Source organism: Anastrepha ludens, chromosome 4, assembly GCF_028408465.1.
Source record: "Anastrepha ludens isolate Willacy chromosome 4, idAnaLude1.1, whole genome shotgun sequence".
Lineage (NCBI taxonomy): Eukaryota > Metazoa > Arthropoda > Insecta > Diptera > Tephritidae > Anastrepha > Anastrepha ludens.
This window is the reverse complement of record NC_071500.1, coordinates 63,634,173-63,654,972: the sequence shown is the minus strand read 5'-3', so window position 1 is coordinate 63,654,972 and position 20,800 is coordinate 63,634,173. Positions and strand designations below refer to the sequence as shown.

At 35.3% G+C, this 20,800-nt stretch overlaps 1 long non-coding RNA gene across 1 annotated transcript in view; it reads left to right on the top strand.

Annotated features, from left to right (window-relative positions):
- The first annotated feature begins 3,293 nt into the window (after positions 1 to 3,293).
- LOC128859586 (uncharacterized) overlaps positions 3,294 to 20,800 on the top strand; it is a 31,902-nt gene continuing 14,395 nt past the window's right edge. The window contains exons 1-2 of the long non-coding RNA XR_008454173.1: positions 3,294 to 4,354; positions 14,482 to 14,625. This is a non-coding gene — a long non-coding RNA (uncharacterized LOC128859586). The remainder of the gene's footprint in view (positions 4,355 to 14,481; positions 14,626 to 20,800) is intronic.

The window sequence follows — 20,800 nt, the reverse complement described above, 5'->3', positions numbered from 1 at the left end:
CTGTTGAAGAAGTTTTTTAAAAATAAAATCGACCATAAGACTTCTAATGACACAAAAAATGTTGTTCCAAGGGTTCAGCGTGGTCACCATCCAGCTTTCGTAATGGCTTGGTGGGGAAAGGCGTTACATCCATTCAATTTCTGTGATTAAGACTGGTATTATATTATATAATATAATAATACTTTATATGTATAAAAGTAAAAGAAGCTAGACGAACATTCCTACCATTAAAGTAAAAAAAAAAGTTAATATTTATTTTTCTAACCATATAGGAGCTCTTTAGTCAGACGCCTCAATAAAGGATATTAATAGAGTGGAAAATGCTTCCAGTTTGTAAAAAAAGCAAACAACTTTTCATAGCCTAAAAAATATATAACAAGAATATTATTTATTAATTTCAAAAGTTAGTAAAGTTCTTAATAGAGTTTAGTGAATTATAAAACACAGTTTTTAATACAAAAATCAAGCAATCTCGTGTAGTTCTCGAAGTAATTGCATTAAAGGAGAATTACTCGCTTGATTGGGATTTAGTATAAAAGGGATAATAAATACAAAGACTCCTCGTTCTAAGAAAAAACTGAAAAGAAGTAAGGGCAAGCAATATTAGTGTTTATCACGCAAAATGTAGAAGGCACACAAATATTTACCGACATCCTTAATTAAATACAATTTGATTTTTATGAACTTATTTTTTGCCTAAGTATGAACAACGTAAATTTTATTTATAATTACTAAAATTAAATATAAACATATTCGACAATTTACAATACATAAAATGCTTAAAGGTAGTTATTTAATGTTTTTAGTTTTTATTTACGAATAAAAAGTTATGCATTTATGGAGTGGTAATATTCATGTTTAAATTGTTCATTTATATAATTACTAACAATTCCCCTACGACTATTTTTAGTGGAATTACTCCTCCTTTTAGAGTCTCCTTCGATTGTATTGTAAAAGAGTCCATCTGACCTACATCTGGTCTCAATGTAATGCAGAAGGAGAAAATTAGTCCCAAGCAAGGAAAATAAATTTTTCATTTCATTTCATTTTCTTTCAGTCTGTGATACAACAATTTTACAAACTAGATTACAAAAATACTTGTAGGTAGAATTTTGAATTTTGCATACGCTTGTTTCAAACATTGGACCACTTTTAATCGCCTACGGTGTAGTTTATAGAGTACCCTAAGTCAATTTCCAAATCCTACAGGGTATATACGTATTGCATATGCATGCATGTATGCATGCAGCTGTATTTATAATCGCATCACCACCTCAGGGTATGTGACGTTAGGGATCACATCGCGGAAAAAACATCGTCAGCAGCTCAGATGCAGCTTTTGCACCATCGTTAACAACAGCACCGCCATCATTAACAGTTGCGTTGGCAACGCTGAGTACGCAACTTGAAAAACAATCAGCTTAACGTTATTAAACTGTTACTCTTGCTGAGTGCTTTCGTCTTGCTGTTGTTGCTACTTATTCAATGTTCCACATACGCAGTGGAGTACATAATATTAACTTCGTTTGGTTGTCAATGAATTGATGCTATTGGCTGCCATACATGTTGCTCTGATACCGTCCCATAAGTAGAGCGATAAGTGCGAGCGTGAAAAGCCATTTAAAGAGTCTGTTTGAGAGATATTGAGAGAGAGAGAGAGTGTTTTTATTAAATTATGATGTTAAGAAAGTTCAGCTGCTGGAGAATTATCTGCTGGCATATTGCAACGAAGTGAGTGAATGGTCAACTCTTCTACAGCTTATGTAGTGATGCTTACTGTTTAATAGCCCGAAACATGCTGTTAGTGCCAGTTTTACTATCTTAGTATTGTAAGTATGCTGAAGGTAACATGTCCGTTAAAAACATTATGTTCTGACGCTGTTAGTGTTAATGTTGTTTTGCTTACATTGGTAATGAGTTGAGCACACGAAACAGTTGTTTTGTATACACTTGTTGTTTTGTATATTTGATTCTATTTGATGTTCATGCACGGAGATTCGAACCTGTGCATTACCGAATGGTAGTCATTCAATAACCTATTCGCCGACGGCATCCCCCGTATGTATACATACATGTACGTATATGAACTTCTTGAAAATCGTACCTGATTAATTTTCTTTATACAAAAGTTTTTATATTTATTGTAGCGTAATTTTACTTGAAAATTATATACTTATGTCAGTAAATCTAAGCCGTTTTTGCGTATGGGGTTGTCATCGATTAACTAGGGTTTATTAAACTGAAAATATATATGTATTCAAAACACATGCTTTCTGTACGAACTTATACCAAATTTACTCGAGCTACCTACTGCGTGAACGGTTGAATTGATACACGTGGCGAAATCGACTTCTCTTGTCAATCTGAGCTGACTACTAGAATTCTGTGGACTTGAACAAAATAACTTATTTCCAGTTAAAAAGTATGTACTATTTAATATTTTTATTCAACATTTAGTCAGACGGATAGTTAAACTCTAACCACAAAAGCTTAATAGGTAAAAAATTGCATTAGAAGTAATTAATGTCATACTGTGATAGGAAAAAGTGCTCAGCCGACTAAAGTTTATGTGACATATCTTTCATACACCTTTAAGTGAACAAAGTTATAATAATCCAGTGCACTAAAACTGCGATGAGTATAAAATCATAACCAATCTACTGCTATGCTGATGTCTTTAAACTGCTTTCGCAATGTTTGCTAATATTAAAGGTTTGATAAAACATTATCGGTTTAAAGTTGGCTACAGCTTCGATGCTTACTCAATGTTAAGCTATGAACCGAGTTTAAATCTCGAGATTTCACTACAGCTCTATACTTTTCTCCCCCTGTTTTATATTTGTTTGATTTTTGTTGCGGCCATTGACTCGCCACTCTCACTAGTTATATGCTCTTTTGCGCGCCTGAGCGCATCAACCGCTCACCCGTCGCTCGTCGCTCGTTTACTCGTTACTTCGCCAACATCCATTCGTCCACATCATTAATATCAACCAGCCATCATCAACAGCCACCATCGATGCGACAATCTCCGACTTCATGACTCTCGACTCGACTCAACTCGAGTACCATACTTTGGTACTTCGGCACATGGGCAGTAGTGTTGGTTGGTGGATGGCATCCCATGTACATGTATACAAACACAATTACACAGATAAACATACATACCTACATAGCTTGCTCAACGGCATTTGCAACTTTCACACGCCATAAATGTGCGAGTGTCCTTTCGATTTTTATCATATAGCCACGCTGGCTTCTTGTCGAATGCTCAGTTCGACTTGTGCACTGACAGAGGTCGCTTTTAGTCACATTTCAGTTTTCGGCTGGTGTGTGTTGTGCGGTGCTCTATGTGATTTGATAGTGTCTGGCGTATTGGGTATATACAAATAATATAGGTTTCTGTTTAGTTTAGCTGTATGGTTTGTGATAGTCGAGAGTTGAATGTGTGTTAGTGAGTGGGCATATGTGTTGCGAGCAGAGAGGGATTTGGACAATTTTGGCGGTGATTCAGTAAGTCGGCAGCACATGGCAGCAAAGGAACACTCTTATAGCATTGCGTATAAATAATTCGCGTTGTGAGATTAAGTTGTTCAGTACATTCGGTGTGGAGTCGCCAGGTGAGACGTGGTGCGGTGTGTTCGTGTGGTGGCTTGTGAATTAGTTAGTTAGTCAAGGCATGGTTGATTTCGTTGCACGTAGATGTGCGTGTGCAGCAGCAGTGGATGCAGTGGAAGCACTAAAATTATCCTTCTAGAAGACAAATTGCGCAGTGAATAGCCAGCAAAGGGGCGGGGCAAATGCGTATAGCAAATAAGTATTACAAACAGTATAATCACATTTAATCCGTTCATCACTTCAACAAGTGTGAAACTGTAGAGTTTTTGTGACTACTAAGTCTGCCACAACAGCTGTGAACACAAGCCACTATCAGACTGGGGTGCAGAGGTTGAGTGACGAAAGAAAATAAAAATAAAAACATTTGTGTGATTTAGAAATATCGAAAAACTTTTTACTAAAAACAATAATTTTTAAGCCACTGAAGTGCAAAGACTAATCTCACAAAAAAACAAGCAACAAAAACAGAAAACAAAAAACATAAAAGGAAAGAAGCACACGAAAAACTTATTAGAAAAGGCAGCTTCAATTTCTTTGGGCGTCTTAATGAATCATGGTCGAAGAGTTTTTGGAGAAATTACCTGAAATCGACACACGCTACGAGGTGAGCAACAGCAACAATACAGATATACAAAACATATGTATTTTCATAACTAATTCAGCCAGCGACATGCCGTTTTAAACTACCAGAATTTTCTTGCTTACCGAAAGTTTATTTATTTACTTGGCATCATCTACCGTAAGTTTACTTATCCTTTTTATATTGCGTTGGTACTCTCAAGTGCTGAAGTATTTGCATTTTGCTCAGCTTTTATTGTACCAGTTGCTGTTGTGTTATTGTGTTTGTTCAGCCTAACGTGTTGCCCTACATATGTATGCACGGCAATCTCCCAACAATTACCTTTATTTCTGCACTACTCCGCCTAACCATAGTACTATTACCTACCTCAACATTCTTACTCACATATATTCTCATGCATTCTCTCACATCCCTCAACATCCCCCTGAATCCCGTTTCAGACAGACATCACCTTGTCAACCTGCAGCCTCAATATGCTTGTCATTTATTTATTTTTCTTTGTTCTTTTTATGTCATTGGTGTCTCCATGCCAGATTGTGCTCGGCTTTGGTGGTGTCCTGTCAAGTGTAGCTTGCGAACAGTAAATTTGCATTTTCGCAAATAAAACGGGTTTATTGTTTGTTTCTCACTTTAATTCGGTTCCATTTCTTCGTGGTTCTGTTCGCTGGAATTTCCCGGTTTGTGTGGGTGCGTGAGTGCAAGGCTGCAGTTACAGTTCATAGTGTATGTGTAGGTGTGCGTGTATACCCTGTAGCATCAGTGCTACTCAATCCAGAATTGTACTCAATTTCCTACTGGTAAACATGCAAATAGTTTTATGAGTTATCTAGAAGAAAAAAGGAGGGCAATCATATATCGCGAAACTGAGCTTCGTTGGAAAAACCATTTAATGTGGCTTATTGTGTTTCTCCGCCAGCCTATAACTGAATATGAATACTTCTACAAGATGCTTACTCCATATTACCAGTGGATTTACAGTCAAACACTCTACATACCATATGTAGGTAAATGAGTCTTAGTCTTACGAGAGTACGGAATTATACCAAAAACTGCAATGCCCTGTATCAAATGAGAATTCGTAAGCTCTCCCTAGTCAGCTGTAGGAGTCTACGTGATACTTTTCTAGAAAGAGCGCAAAGCTGTTTGGCCTGTATCTTCTCAGTCGTTGCTAAGCGCTTTGATTAAAAAGTTATCTGAATATATATTTGAAAAGTGATATTTTCGCCTTCAAAGTATTCCCAATCAACTGCGGCGCACTTATGCCAGCGTTTAATCAAACTCTCGAAACATTTCTGGAACTCTATTTTCGGTATAGTCATATAGCCGTTTTTGGATTTTCATTACTTCCTTTCGGCTGTTAAAACGTCGATTCGAGCAAACAGAAAAAAATCGCAGCCAGACGAATCAGGTGAATTCGATGGCTGTTGGATGGTGTTTGTTTCATTCTCCTACAAATCCTTATCAACTATCTGACCTTCTCGTAAATTTGTGTTATACAATGCCGAAGCTCTCTACTGCAGTAATGATGTGTTTGATGAATTTGGGTGATATCAACGCGGCCCCTTTTTTCTATGAAATTCATGTCCATTGGGGCGAACTCTGCAGCACAGCGCAAACACAAATCATTAAAATGTCCTGAACGGATCCATAAGCTATGCCCAAGTCCTCTAACAACTGTTGGATGCTTAATTTGCGGTGAGTTTTTTTTTTATGCTTCCAAAAAATATTACACCTGTCGATACGGCAATAAGCAATTTATTTTACAGATATTTGGAAAGTTAAGTGATACTGTAAGGCCATCTTTTTATACACTTTTTTATGTCCTCATCAGTTTTCGATGTCGGCGGACTATCACTACATTTGTAATACGCGCTGGTCTCACGATTTCTTCTGAAGCGTCCATGCCTCTTATAAATGGCTGCTGTCTTCAGAACTCACTACCGAAACAGTTTTCCAATATTTCTAAGGTTTGTGCACCATTGTATCGATTTTTAACGCTAAACTTAATACAAACTCGTTGTTGCAAATTCAAATCTATTTTTAAAACTGTGAAAAATCGAATATATGTGCAGAGGTACATTTACACAAGATGGCGTAATTTTTACAACCTCAAGCAATGACGATTAAATTTTAGTAGTAATGTTAATCGCAGATGTGGCAACCTAACAAAACAAAACGAGAACTCAAATCAGTTGACTTAGACTGTCACCTGGCGGTTGCTCCAAGAAATTTTTCATCAAGGTAGTACGAGTGCTTTGATAGGCCTACCTAATAAGATAGCGTTCCTTGCTGCCAACGAATTTGACAGCCTGTGTGACTGTCTGATAAAATGCAGATATGCTTCGAAGCTATACCTCTTCGAAAATATTCTGTGCCCAAAATTTCAATGTCATGAATCTCCGCTTGAAATACTATGGGAAAACCGCATATTGGTATCGTTTTTTTAAAATTCGGCCCAAAGGAACCCGCGCCAACACTACCATCCGCAAGCTTTGACCTGTCCTTAAATCTATCTAAAATAGATATACAGTCTGTGTCAGAAGAAAATAATCGTTTTTTTTTCCTGTAACTTCAAGATATATTTCGCTCTGCTTTTTGCTAGACAATAGTCCCTCAGGCTAGCGTCTTTCGAAACTTTCCCGTGAACGCAACCAACCCAAAATGAGTGAGACGTACGCGAAGCGTTTTGAGGCGATTGCAAAAGTAATTAAAAAATCAAAAAAGTTTGCGGTGACATGAAATCATCGGTATGAGGTATAGAAAAACTTTTCCGAGCGCGGCTTTGAAGCGAGTGGCGACAAAAAGTTTGGATAAAGTGATCGTCCAACTTTTTAAGCGAGACCCTTCTTTGCGACTGCGCCAAACATGATTAGTTCTTGCTAAAAAGGGAATAGATGTGAGTATCAACACCATCGAACGAAGACTGAAGGAGGCAAACATATCCTACCGTCCCACATCAAGAAAAACACTGCTCTCAGAAAAACATATTGAGAAACAAAAAAAAAGAAAATGGTGCCACAGTATTGGATTGTCCTTCCCAGTCCCCAGACGCCAACCCCTTAGGAAATGTGTAGGGAACTATGAAAACGCATCTTGCCGACAGCCAGTCCATGATTTAAAGCAACTCGTGCGTCAAGTTCGCAAAATCTAGTATTTTTTGTTGACGAGCTACGCAGAAAAGCATGAAGAAGATGCCAGGCTATACTCGACAACGGTGAAGACTATAAGGCTTATTGAGTAATTGCGACTCGTAGTTTTATATACTATATGTAGAAATCAAACCCAGTCACATACGTTTTATTACAATATTGATTTCACAGAGTTTATTATTAATTACACACGTATACAGTTTACTTCAACTTGTACTTATTTAATATATATTATACACGGACTTCAAGCTTAAACTAAAAACTCCTCGGTTTTCCTTCGGTCAGACGCTTCATCTAGATCGTTCAGTAGGGTGACCGTGCGTGAAGTAAGTAGTGTCGCATTTGAAGGTACTTAGTAGTTCTGTCCACTTCTTGTTCTTCTTCCGTTTGGCCCTCCTACATATACTTTCATGAAAAAAAATTTTAAATACATATATATCTTTTATACTTCATGAATTATAGCGGTTCCTTTTTTTTACACAGACTGTATGTATTGTAATTCCTAGCGGCCTTTACCGCAGGGGTTATTGCATACCCCATTTGCATTAAAGGATTTTTTATGTATTTCATTGCGTTTTCCACAGATATTGTTTCTTTTGGATATTGTGTATATAGTTTTCGGCTCCGTTGGGAGGCGTTTCTGAAGGATTTTGCTGCTGGGAGGATGTTGATTCTACCTTCCATTCAGGTAGTTTTCTTGGACTACCCAAACTTTTTTTTATAGGAAGCTAGAGAGAGTTTATAAGTATATGAGTTTCAAGCATCCGTGGACTTTGATTCATTTCGCAGCCTTCCAGTTTAGCAACTTCGTTGTTCAAGTATCTTGTTTTCCCAGGGAAAGTCAAGTTGATAATTTATTTCTCTTTGGTGACAACTGTTTTCAAAACTTCACGCTCAGGCTCTTCTTCATTTAAAATTCATGGAATCGAGCTATTATCGCTTTACTCAAAGGCGAAATGGAAGAGCTCCGAGTTGGTCTTCTTGCAATTTTTCAATGCCTATGCAAAATTCAATATATCTCTGTTATTGCTATGATTTATAATTCTTATAACTACTATTTAACTTATCGAGGTACTCACCCTTACTGCTTTTGTCTGGGCTACCTCAAACTGTTGGGCGTCGTAGTACAAGATTTAACACTGATATATGAGGGTTTTCGCTACCAGGATTAGGTCCATATGCAGCACCTCGGAAGATATTCGGAGACTAAAATGGTCTATTTGTCTTCCCTGTGGATAGAGATACGCCGTCATGAATTGTTAAAGTAGTTGAAACTTTATTATATTGCATAAGAGCAGCGCCGTTCTTGGGAGAAGATTGTTAGTAAAAATTAACTTACCTTTAGTTGTTTTTAGACCTTTCATATCACTATGAATTATCCAGGCTACTGCCAAACATTATCTCCTGAGACTATTGCATAGAACAACAAATTTCACTTTGGAGAGGTTGAGCTGGAAGCATTTAGGATGCCTCGCGTTGCTGGTGGTTTTGAGTTAGAAGGTATTACCTGCGGTTTTTGTGGCTACGAGCAGCAATCTTTCTCCCCTTTCGATACCAAATAATACAGCTTTTTAGTGGCTATCTAGAACCTGCCTTTTTCGGGTCTCTTGCGGCGCGGTTTATCCGTATACGACATTCATTTCAGCTTCGCATCTTTCCATTACAGCTCTTAGGAGGAAGTGACAGAGTATTAGCTTTCCTTTTCGAATTGATAGCTTGGAGAGCTATTACTGTCGCAGAAAAGCTTTTCTATTTACTCAGATAACGATCAACAAATCATTTTAAGTCATGCGCACACTAAGGCTATCTATTGCTTTTTTAAGTCTGATGAAATTTTTGAGTACTGTGCAGACGAATTAAATGAATCACTATCTCTCGGGAGTAATAGAAATACAGGCCTTAGATTTGTGTTCCACTATGCTAATACACATTTTCATGAGTCTGTTAAGAATTGTAGCTGTTTGTAGTAAGCTTACGCAATTATTGGATTTTGGGTGAACGAGTATCTCTAGCAACTGCACCAATAAAAGTTTATGTCGCTAATACATCTAGATACTTTCTATAGCAATTCGGTAGCTAGAATCCGATGGGTGTTCACGGTATGAGCCTAGGCTTAGGGAGGAAGAGGAGATGGAAAGTGTTGAAAGTTAGCTCTAACAGAATCATCATCTTAAAAAGATATGTCATTTTTTTGGGTAAGGACCGAATTACAATAAATAAACGTAAAAAAAATTAAAAAAATCAAAAGAATAAAAAAAAAATGCTATACAAAATACCATAAGAAATAAAATACAAAATATTCTATATATGTACGACATACTCGTACACCACAGCGGAGGCCTAAATATTGCTACTATATTAGGCTGTAACGCATATATATTTAATTGTAGTTCATGAACACTTTACTTTCCGAACTACTTTTTGAAGGCCTGTAAATTAAGGAGATTGAATTTAAGAAATCGGAGCACAAAGGGAAATAAAAGGTTCTGAACCTTTTTTCATATATTTTGAAAGCAGCCTTTTGATGCCTTTTCAATTTGGCAATTTAATACCCTGGTGTGTGATCTGCTTTTAAAACCTATTTTGAGAAACTAGCCAAAGTTGGGATAAAACCAGTCATGGAACTACTTCTTTTGAAACTACTCGGACACTTGTTAACAACTAACTAATTTAAAAATATTCCAAATCGTGAAACAACATTAAATCGATTCAATTCGTGTACATAACACTAAATTTCCCTTAAGTTTCATTTCTTTTCGGTACTTTTCGGTATGCAGGTAAAGATAGAAAATTTTAGAGTTCTAACGAATGTGCAGAAGTTCCAATAATTATCTTAGTGATTTAGACATAAATCTACTAACAACAGTCAAGAATTAGATTAAAAGAAACACCACTAAAATGAACTGGTTCTGAATTCGTTCTGAACTAGTGAATAATAGACTAGACCAATAGTAATGATTATTTATTATTATATTGTTTGATCGAGTGGACGAAGCCACAAGTACAGACTCACTTACTTATCAAACCAACGTCAAGCTAAAATAGAATAATCCATTGACCCAGGTCTAGTGTCTATATGGTGATGTACTATGTAATTCTAAAATGTGATTCCTAAGGAAAATTAGAGAGAAAATTTTAGAGAATAAATATTTAGTTTTCTGTTATTTAGACTAAAATATAATTTCCACACTTAGAAGTACGTGGAAATCAAATGGATATAAGATGATAGTTTATGAAAAGTTTTTCCATGAGGTGTCGTTAAAGCATAGAAATTTTAAATAGCAAGCAGCTGGAAATACGTCCTACGGAGAACACAACCAGCCTCGCCTTTACAACACGCCTCTATAGAATATTTACTATTTTATTTGTTGCTTATTTATATATATGTGTGTATAGGTTTGTGTTTGTTTGGAAACTTGTCACAAAATATTGAGTTTGCATGACAATCCAATTTCTAGTGGCTCGGTTGGAGTGTTAAATTTGAATCCATTCTATTTGGGTGACCTAAATTTGGTCTAAAAATCCAAAATTAAATTGAAATGTAATTGATGGCTAGCTTGTGTTGTTCTGACAGTATTGGTTAGTGTCCTCGGGGACTCGTTTAATGAATGGCATTGGGTGAATTATTAGGAATGAAATTCGAATTTTTTGTTGTTGGTAAATTCATAAATATGTTTGTACAAGTAGTGTAATTTATCAATGACCATAAGCGGAGTGGTTTAGTTGTTTGTGGGTAATAAAGAAATTCATTAACAGCGATAGTGCAACGAAGTTCCTCCAATTTTTCCATATTGTCTATTTTGTAATCGATTTACATATGTTTTGATATATCACAGTTCATATTCGAATAGTATAGAGCTATTTGTATATTTTAGCTTGGGGAAAAAGAAATCAATAATTTTCTCGGTTGATGGCTGTATTGATCGATATCTCGTAAAGTATCGATCAACCATTTTAAAGTTTATGCTTGTTGTCAAAGCGATATTTCACACTAAAAAAATTGTTTGCTGTTTTTTGTTTGTTTCATTCAGTTGTGAGTTACAGGGTGTTGACAATGGAAGTCAAGAAAGAGAAAATTCGGTACATTTTACAGTTTTTCTTTGATAAAGACGAAAATGTAAAGCAGACCGCTAAAATTGTAAATGGTGTTTATGGTGTCGATACGCTAACAGCTACGTGCCTACGTACTGAAGCTAATGTGCAATTCTGGTTCCGTCTCTTCCATTCACGTATTTTTGTTGGGAAAGAAAATGTCGATAATATGGAATATATCGATAAAATATATAATCAATAGATGATCGACATGTTAGTAGTCGCAGCATCGCTTAGGAGCTAAAGATCGACCATAAAACAGTTGTAAACCATTTGCAAAAAATTGTGTTCAAAAATAAAGGATTTTCTTCAAACTATATGCTTCTAATATGTATAACTTTCATAGACTGCTTTACAGGGTCTTAAAAAGACGAAGTAGATGCACATAAATTATTATTTTCATCAGTCAGAGTACTTCCATTTAGTTTCTGTAGGTGTTCTACCAATAAAGGTCCACTGTGGTGATACGCACACATTTTCTGATGACCGATTTAATTCCTTTACCAATAAAATTAAATCATGACTTTCATTACTTGTCTAGTTTTGACCTATATATTTATAGTGAGCCATTGTGTAGGAGTAGTTCAGCTGTACTCCCTTGACATAAATCCATGTCTTTCATTATTTTCTTCAGTGTGTACCAGTTCTCTATTTCTCTCAAGAAATAATTCTTGAAGCAATATCAGTTTTGATTCCAATCAATCGGCGGGAGAGGAGATGCCGAAAAACAAATACGTGCGAGAAAAGAGGAATGTACGCTTCATTAAGGGGGTAGTATGGTATTTTTTTTTCCATTTTTTTTTTTTTTTTTTTTAAATTATTCTATAACATCTTAAGATTATTGTGTGAAAGTTTGAAGTGCATTAGAGTAAAATTGACAAAGACACAAAGGATTAAGTATCTACCTCTCCAACCGGATTTCACGCTGTAAAAATCTTCACAAATCTTTAAATGCGTTTTTCTCACACTTGCCTTTTTTACGGTCGGTGTCCACTGTAGATTCATATCTACTGCACCGATTCTTTTCAAATTTGGTTTTTTTGTTTCTTTACTTTATTCACGAGGTAATGACGTCGAGTTTTTTTTTTTTAAATTTTGTCATATTTTAAAACAACAAAGTTTTCAAGTTTTTTTTTATGAAAAATCGGTGTTTTGACTTCAAAGCGCTTTAAAAAATTAAAAAAAAAAAAAAAAAATTCGACGTTGTTACCTGCGAAACTTTATTAGCTGATGAAATCAATTTGGTTTTTTGATTTTAGTTGATCCAGTAATGAGTTCTGAGGGACACCGCAATAAAACTTTTTTATGAGACGTCCGCGAAGATTCGCTGCCACCAACTCATTTCTTTATAAAAATCAATGAAAATTTCACACAATATTCTTTAAATATGACTTTATAATGAAGTAATTTTAAAATTTTGAATAAATCAACTGTGCCGACAAAAAAAATTTCGAAAAATATGCTTGTTTTACACCGAATTAACCATACTACCCCCTTAAATGGAATACGATTTAAGTTTATTTAAGCTGTGAGAGAAAAAAACGCACGTTTTGGAAGATTCCCACGAGGTTTTGATGAGATAGGGTAGGAATGCGTACTGAAATTGATAACTCTAGTTTGCAGCAAAAAAAAAAATCAAGAATCAGGACATACAATTCCTTTGTAAAGTCTGTCGCTAGGTTTGGAGTACTACATGATTTTTTTTTTCAGTCATATAGATTTCGATATATCGTTAAATAACGGTTTTGGATTGAAGAAAAAATATATATCATAAAAATCATTATAGTTCTGTTCTGTAGATTAAGTGATGGATAAAAGTAAACGTAAAAGTACTTAATTTGTAAGTAAAACTAAACGTCTCCATGATAGTTAAAAAGAAATTTTTTGTTTGAAATGAAAATTTTTGGTTCATATTAGAAAGAGAAATACATTATGTTTGCGCAAATGGTTTCAAACTGTTTTATGAACCATCTATAGCTCCTGAGCGATGCTACGACTACTAAAAGGTCGGTCAACTTCGCTTATTTCTGTGATTTCGTCGACATTTGCTTTAAAATCAAAAATGTCTGAACGGAATCGATGATACCAAAATTGCACGTTAGCTGTTACAGTATCGAAACCAAATACACCATTCACAATTTCAGTGGCCCGACTTGAATTTTTGCCTTTATCAAAGAAAAACTGTACAATGTACCGAATTTTCCCTTCGTTGACTTCCATTCTGAACACACCGTAACTCCCAACTGAATGGAACAAACCAAAAACAATAAAAGAGGTGTTTTAGCGTAAAATGTCGCCTTGACAACGAGCACAAACTTTAAATTGTTTGATCGACACTTTTCGAGATATCGATCACTACCTAGAAAGTAATGGATTTTGTTATCCCTAAACTAACATTTTAAGATATGTGCATGATTCAATAATCAACGGTCGTGTAAAGTTTGGCAACAGATTTCGGATGCTATTTAATTTAATGATGCTATTTGGAAGTAAGGGGAAAAGGGGCATAAGTTTATACACTAAAGGGTTTGATTGAAAAGTAATGAGCCTTCCCGCGCAGAGCGTTTGCCTAGCGATTAACCGAATCGGCTGGTGGGGGAAAATGATCGTTGGACCTTCTAGTAAAAAATTCAATTATTAGGAATGAAATACGATTTTCTTTGTTGTTATTAAAGTCAAAAATTTGTGTGTACAAGTAGTACAATTCACTAAAGAACATAAGCGGAGGGGCGTAGTTATTTGTGGGTAATAAATAAATTGATTAACACCAATAGTGCAGGGTGTACCAATAATACGAAGCTAATCTCTTCCATGTATTCGATGTAAGACATAAAATAATTTTATGTTATTTTATGAATCGTACTTAATTATTTATATTTCTCCCTTAACCATTCCGCTGGATTTGCCCCATATATATTGACAATGCATGTGTTTGGCATCTATGTGTGCCTAGTTACGGAGTTCTTTATATACTATTTTTCGTGGTATTTTTGTTTGTAAAGCTATAATTTAGTAATGTTTCCCAACTTTGCTGATTTTTTTCAGGTTTTAGAAAGAAGAATATCTTAAATGCCAAAGCTCGTAGTTTGACAAACAATTGTGATAACCAAAACCATACAGAAATCAAATACAACTTGACTTAGAATTTTCAACTTAACTGTTGGATCTGAACAATTTCTGCAACTTTCGGTACGTTTCATAAAAACTTTGACAACCTGTATTTTAAAAACCATAAGTTTCGCACAACAAACCTTATTTTTCCATTCTCAGAAGACCTACATAAATTAATCCGTGCACGAATTTTGGAGACCATTTGCCTGTCATAAAATTGAGTTCATACGGATAGGCTTAGTTATACTTTAATTCATTTCCAAACATACACTGAAATAATCATTTAAACAACTTGAGTGTAGTGAGTGTATGAGAGTATGCGAAAAAATCACTTTTATCACGTCACGTCCGCAATCATACATATTGTTCAGAGCTTTAAAGAAACGCCTTTGGGGTCTATTTTAATAACATCGTTTAAAGAAGGCCTTCACTTTAAATATTATTTATGAACTCTTCATTGCAATGTTTTTTTCCTAGATTTCGTAAATGTGATAATTTTAATTAATTAATATCTATCAAAATCTATCAAAAAATTTTCCGCGTTCTATCGGAAAATTGGTAATAAGCTATTAAAGCGTATAATTCTTCCTCTTATTCTTGATTGGTGTGATAATCGTTTACGCTATTTTGGCGGAGTTTAACCAAACGTCCCATTCGGGTCTCTCTCGTGCTCACTGGCGCCAGTTGGAAACACCTAGTGAAGTCAAGTCCTGCTGCCCCTGATCTTCCCAATGCATTGGAGGCCTTCCTCTGTTACCATCAGTTCGTAACGCATGGAATACTTTCATAGCTGGATCTTTATTGCCTGTGCTATGTGTATGTTAATTTTAAAACCTTATATTTAAAAAAAAAATGTCGACCGATTTTTAAAAATTAAAGTTGTTAGCTCTTATTCCACTACAAAGGAATTGAAGGTTAGTCAAAAAACTGTTTGGAACCATTAGCATATGGATATTTATAACTACGCAAATTTCTTTTTGAAAATATTCAAGCACTTGACAACATATTCGCACGAAAGCTGATTCGCCTGCTGTTGTGTTTACCAACCCCTTAAACTTATTATAGAAAGCAATTTTGCTAATTAACGACTTGCTCCCAATTTATTTATTTAAGCCCGCCGCCATTATCTAGTTAATAACTGGGATTTTTGCCAGATGTATGAAAATATGGCATTGACGTGTACTTTCACGAGCATATGGGTAATTTCCGAACCAAATGCTTATTTGTCACCAATCACCAATAAAATTGATTTTTATTGTTGTAAGCTATAATGTTTACTTAGACAGTAGACAACAAATAGGTATTATCGCCCGTCAAGAAACCACCTCGTATAATGCAGCTACGGCATACAAAAGCCAAAACTAAAATATCTAACTTTTGGGTATTCGACAATCAACATGGAATTTTTTTTAAACAAATTAATTATTCAAAATTAGTTGTATGCTAGTTATGCCCAAAAAAATAATTTCAACGTTTACGATCTCATTTTTCAAATTTTTTCGTGGTATTTACATAAATTGTTTTGTTTGTTCCAAAGGTACAGCAATTAAGAAGAAAATAACTTATTGGTAGTTTAATACAGGAAACTACAATGAAAAAAATCAAGTTTCGTGCAGGGATTGTACTTTCTTTTGGAAGGTTTAAAAGCAGAGGAAATTTATGAACAAATGGTGAAAGTTCATAAGGGAATAGTAGATTTTTTGCGTCAATTCACCACTATGGATGAATCTTGAGTCTATCACCATGATTCTAAATCAAAACAAGAGGTTAAAGAGAGGTGTGAGCCGAAACGAGTTCGTGTCAAGAAATCGGTCAAGAAAGTGTTATAAAAAGTGAAGTCTAAAATAAACAAGACTGAGCTAAAATATAAATGACAGGAGCTTTGTTCTGATAACTTCGAATTTATTTATTCAAAATAATCCTCTCTGGCCTCGATACAATCTCTGGCCAGATAGAAAATTACATTGACCGTTTGACCCATTGGCACGAACTCCTTGTGGACAATTCCCCTGGAATCGTAAAAACAAATTAGCATCACCTTGATTTTTGACTTCTCCAATCGCGAAGTTTTGGGTAGTGGCTCGCCTGGGGCTTCCATTCGGCACTTTGACGCTTAGTTTCAGGTTCACGTTGGAAACAACACGTTTCATCACCAGCTATAATGAGCTATAATGTTGTAAAGGAAGTTCTCGACTTGTGCGGAATGAAACGTGCACAGATCTTTCGTAAGCCCAAATAATCAGTTAAAATGTGATAAATCGATGTTATGGACATATTCAACTCCGATTCCATGAATTTTAACGATGATTTCGGTTAATTTTCGATAAATTTATGAACAATTTCGATGGAGTTTTCGGTGATTACTGATTTTGTCATTTACACCATCTCTGAAACGTCTAAACCTCACTTATGAACTCTGGCACGAGATAGACAATCATCACCATAAACTTTTTTCATCAATGTTTCGGTAAATGTTTTACCGATTTTAAAACAAAATTTGATATCAGCTCTTTCTTCGGTACTCATTTTTGTACAGATGACACAAACATACTGACAATTTAGACGCACTTCGCTTCCACTGAACCGAATGTCACCAAGCTTTCACTAGAAGTCAACTGAGGATGTAACTTCCAATGCACTAACTAATTAAAAAGATGGCGCCATCAAAAACATTTGTATGACACCAGTCTTGTTTATTTTGGAGTTCACCTTGTATATACGAGGTGTGTTCAAAAAGTATTGCGAATTTTGAATTTTCTCAGGCTACGTATATTCGAACTTAAATTTTTTTGTGGCGATATGTTGGTACTCATGTCTCTAACTCATGACGAAATGGCGACGAGTTCGGCCGTTTTGAATGTTCAGTTAATTGTTGACAGCTGCTTTGCTTGCACGTGTTTCAGCTCGTCTTCGATTTTTACCTATTCAAAAAGATGGATCAAAGAACCTGTATCAAATTTTGTGTGAAAAACGAAATTAAGTGCGCGGATGCATTCCGAATGTTGACTGTGTCATACGGAGAAGCTACTTTGGAGCAAAGCAACGTTTATCGGTGGTACAAAATGTTTTCAGAAGGCCGAGAAGATGTGGACGACGAAAAGCGTGCCGAACGCTCGAGCACTTCAACAACAGACGAAAAAATTGATGAAGTGAAGAAAATGGTATTGTCCAATCGTCGAATCACCGTTAGAGAAGTTGCTGAGGACCTAGACATATCGATTGGCTCGTGCCATTCGATTTTTTTCAATGATTTGGGCATGAGATGCAAAATTCGTACCCAAACTGCTCAATTTCGACGAAAAGCAGCATCACATGAACATGGCTTATGAACCAAGATCGAAAAAAGTGCGCCAAGTTCGGTCGAATGTAAAATTTTTGCTTACCGTTTTCTTCGTATACAGGGGCGTTGTGCATCATGAGTTCTTGCTATAGGATAAAACGGTCAATAAGGAATATTACCTGCAAGTTATGCGAATTCAAAAATTGGCTCTGTATTACGATAACGCCCTTGCTCACACATCGTTGGTTTTGTGCGACATTTTGGCCAAAAACAACACACAAAACTGAAGAGGCCTATTAAAGGACGACGCTGCACTACGATTGACGAGATAAAGACGGCATCGAAGGAGGAGCTGAACAAGAGAAAAAAATGATTTTTTGAAGTGCTTCGAAGATTGGAAGAAACGTTGGCACAAGTGCATAATATCTCATGGGGATTACTTTGAAGGGGACAATAGATCTTAATGAATAAATAAATAATTTTTGAAAAACACGTCGTATATAGTACATATACATAATTGGCGCCTACACCAGTTTTTGGCGTGCGTCTTGGTATTATTCCACAAATGGAGGGACCTACAGTTTTAAGCCGACTCCGAACGGCAAATATTTTTTATGAGGACCTTTTTCATGACAGAAATACACTCGGAGGTTTGCCATTGCCCGCCGAGTGGCGACTGCTGTTAGAAAAAAAACATTTTCTTCATTTTGATGTTTCACGGAGATTCGAATCTAGGTTCTCTCCGAATTCCGAATGGTAGTCACGCACCAACCCAATCGGCTATGGCGACAGCAAGAAGGTGTTAGCATCAGTGTTTTGGGATGCGATAGGAGTTTTGTTTGTGAATCACTTGCAAACTGGTAATACAATAAATTCTGAATATTATTGCATCCTTTTAGACTACCTGAAGGAAAAAATTCGTGAAAAAATACCCAGTTTGCAACCCGTTTTCATCGGGACAATGCACCGTGTCACAAGAGAATTTTTAAAATGGCTTAAATCCATGAATTAAGGTTTCAAATTGTTGGAACATCCAACCGTTGGACTCTCTCAACTGTTTGCAGATCTAAAAGAATTCATGCGTGGAAAGCGGTTTACGCCAAATGATGAGGACATAATAGCTGGGGAAGCGTATTTGGCTGCCATTCCAGATTCTCTCTTCAGGGATGGAACTTCCGGCGAAGAATAAGAGGAAGAAATTTAATTTTTAATAGCTGCTTTATTTGCTTGATGCTTTAAAAACCTGTAAAGTAGCTTATTTTATTCTTTTCGTTTTTACATATTTGTTTTGATAATTCATTATTTAATTGTAACTAAGTTTTTATTTACCTTAGTTTCCTCTATAATTCTTTATATTTCATGTAAGACTTTTGCATATTTCTTATATTTTAAAGCGTAGGTCTGACCTGGTGCAAGAAAGAAAATGAAATGAGCGAATAAAAGAGTAAGGTTAAGTTACAACCATAAGTGGAGACTCGGTACATACTTGATCCATTTCGTACATCTCAATTAAGCGTTTTCTTGTGAGCTATAGTTTTTTGGTCATAACAAAAAGTTGAAAATTTACTTACATTTTTTCGATCAAATGTTAAAATTTGGCTTTTCTTTTTTTTAGTTAAATATAAAAGTTGAAAATTTTATTTTATTTTTTTGATCCAAAACAGTAGTTTATATTCCCATAACAATACATCATAACAATGAAAGTAAAAGGAATCAAAGTGAAAAATGCCCTTCCTTTTTAATTGCAGTTTTCATCTTCTTTCAATATTTTTCCCAGACAAACAGTTAATTTCATTAATTTAAACATTAAGTTACTCATATTTTTAATGGAACGAGAAGGAGTTCAAATTAATAATTCATATAGCTACCAAGTTCTGCTCAGACAAAAGGCATTGCAAATCAATGAAAACAAGGTTAAGTACTGAGAACGCACGATCTGCACTGACTTGCATTGCTGACACTTGCTGAATAATACATGCCAGGTTTCTTCATTTTGATTGAAAAATTAAAAGAAACATTTTAACTTTTTTTTGACTGGAAACATGTCGGTGAAGATTCTTTAATGACTTTTCAAAAAGGGATAACAGTCATGATTGATTTTTATTGATTTCCTTGCATTTGCTTTTTTATGATATAGGCTTCTTATAAAATAAAAAAAAATTGTGTGACAAATGATTTTTTATTTTAACGACTTATTTCTTTTTGTTTTCTAAAAGTATGTCAGATATAAATTCTGATGGGCTTTTGTTGTAAATGACATTTCTATATTACTTTATAAAACTAATTTCCGTTTTATTTTCTTCAGTATCAAGGGTAGAGTAGGAAAATAAAAGCTAACGGGAGCTGAAACAAAAAAAAATATATATAAATAAAGTTTGAGCTTTACGTTATGCTTCAAACTTGACATATCTTAAAATTTGTTAGTTTTGAGAAAACAGATATTATTTTCTATGGTTCCACGAAGGAACAAGGGGCAGTACGAATTCTTCCATTTCAATCTGTTCTGCATTAGTCTCTTGGCTTCGTTCCAATTTAAACTCACGGCGCGCGTTTCCAAATCCATTATTTCTCTCAATGTTGGCTTTCCTCGTCTACAGCTGCCTTGGGTGTGTCAATCAATAGCAGCTCTTGCTATGTCATCACATTGTCTACGATAGACGTGGCCAATCCAACCCCATTTTCTTCTGCAAATCTTAAGAATATTGGGATTTGCTGAGTTGATCTCCACAGATCAGAATTCGAGATCGAGAACCCGTAAGTAACTGAAAAATAATACCAAATTAAACAGATGAGGTCTGTTGTAAAACTTGTTAAAACTGATTTTTTTAATTATGTTTCTTTTGATAAAATTTGAACGCATTTCCCATTAAATTATTTTTAGTTGCGTCTCTTCTGCTAATATTTAAGACTGTAAAGTAAGTGAAAAGTCAATTCAAAAGGAGTTACAATTCGAAAAAGTCTGTTTTTAATAAC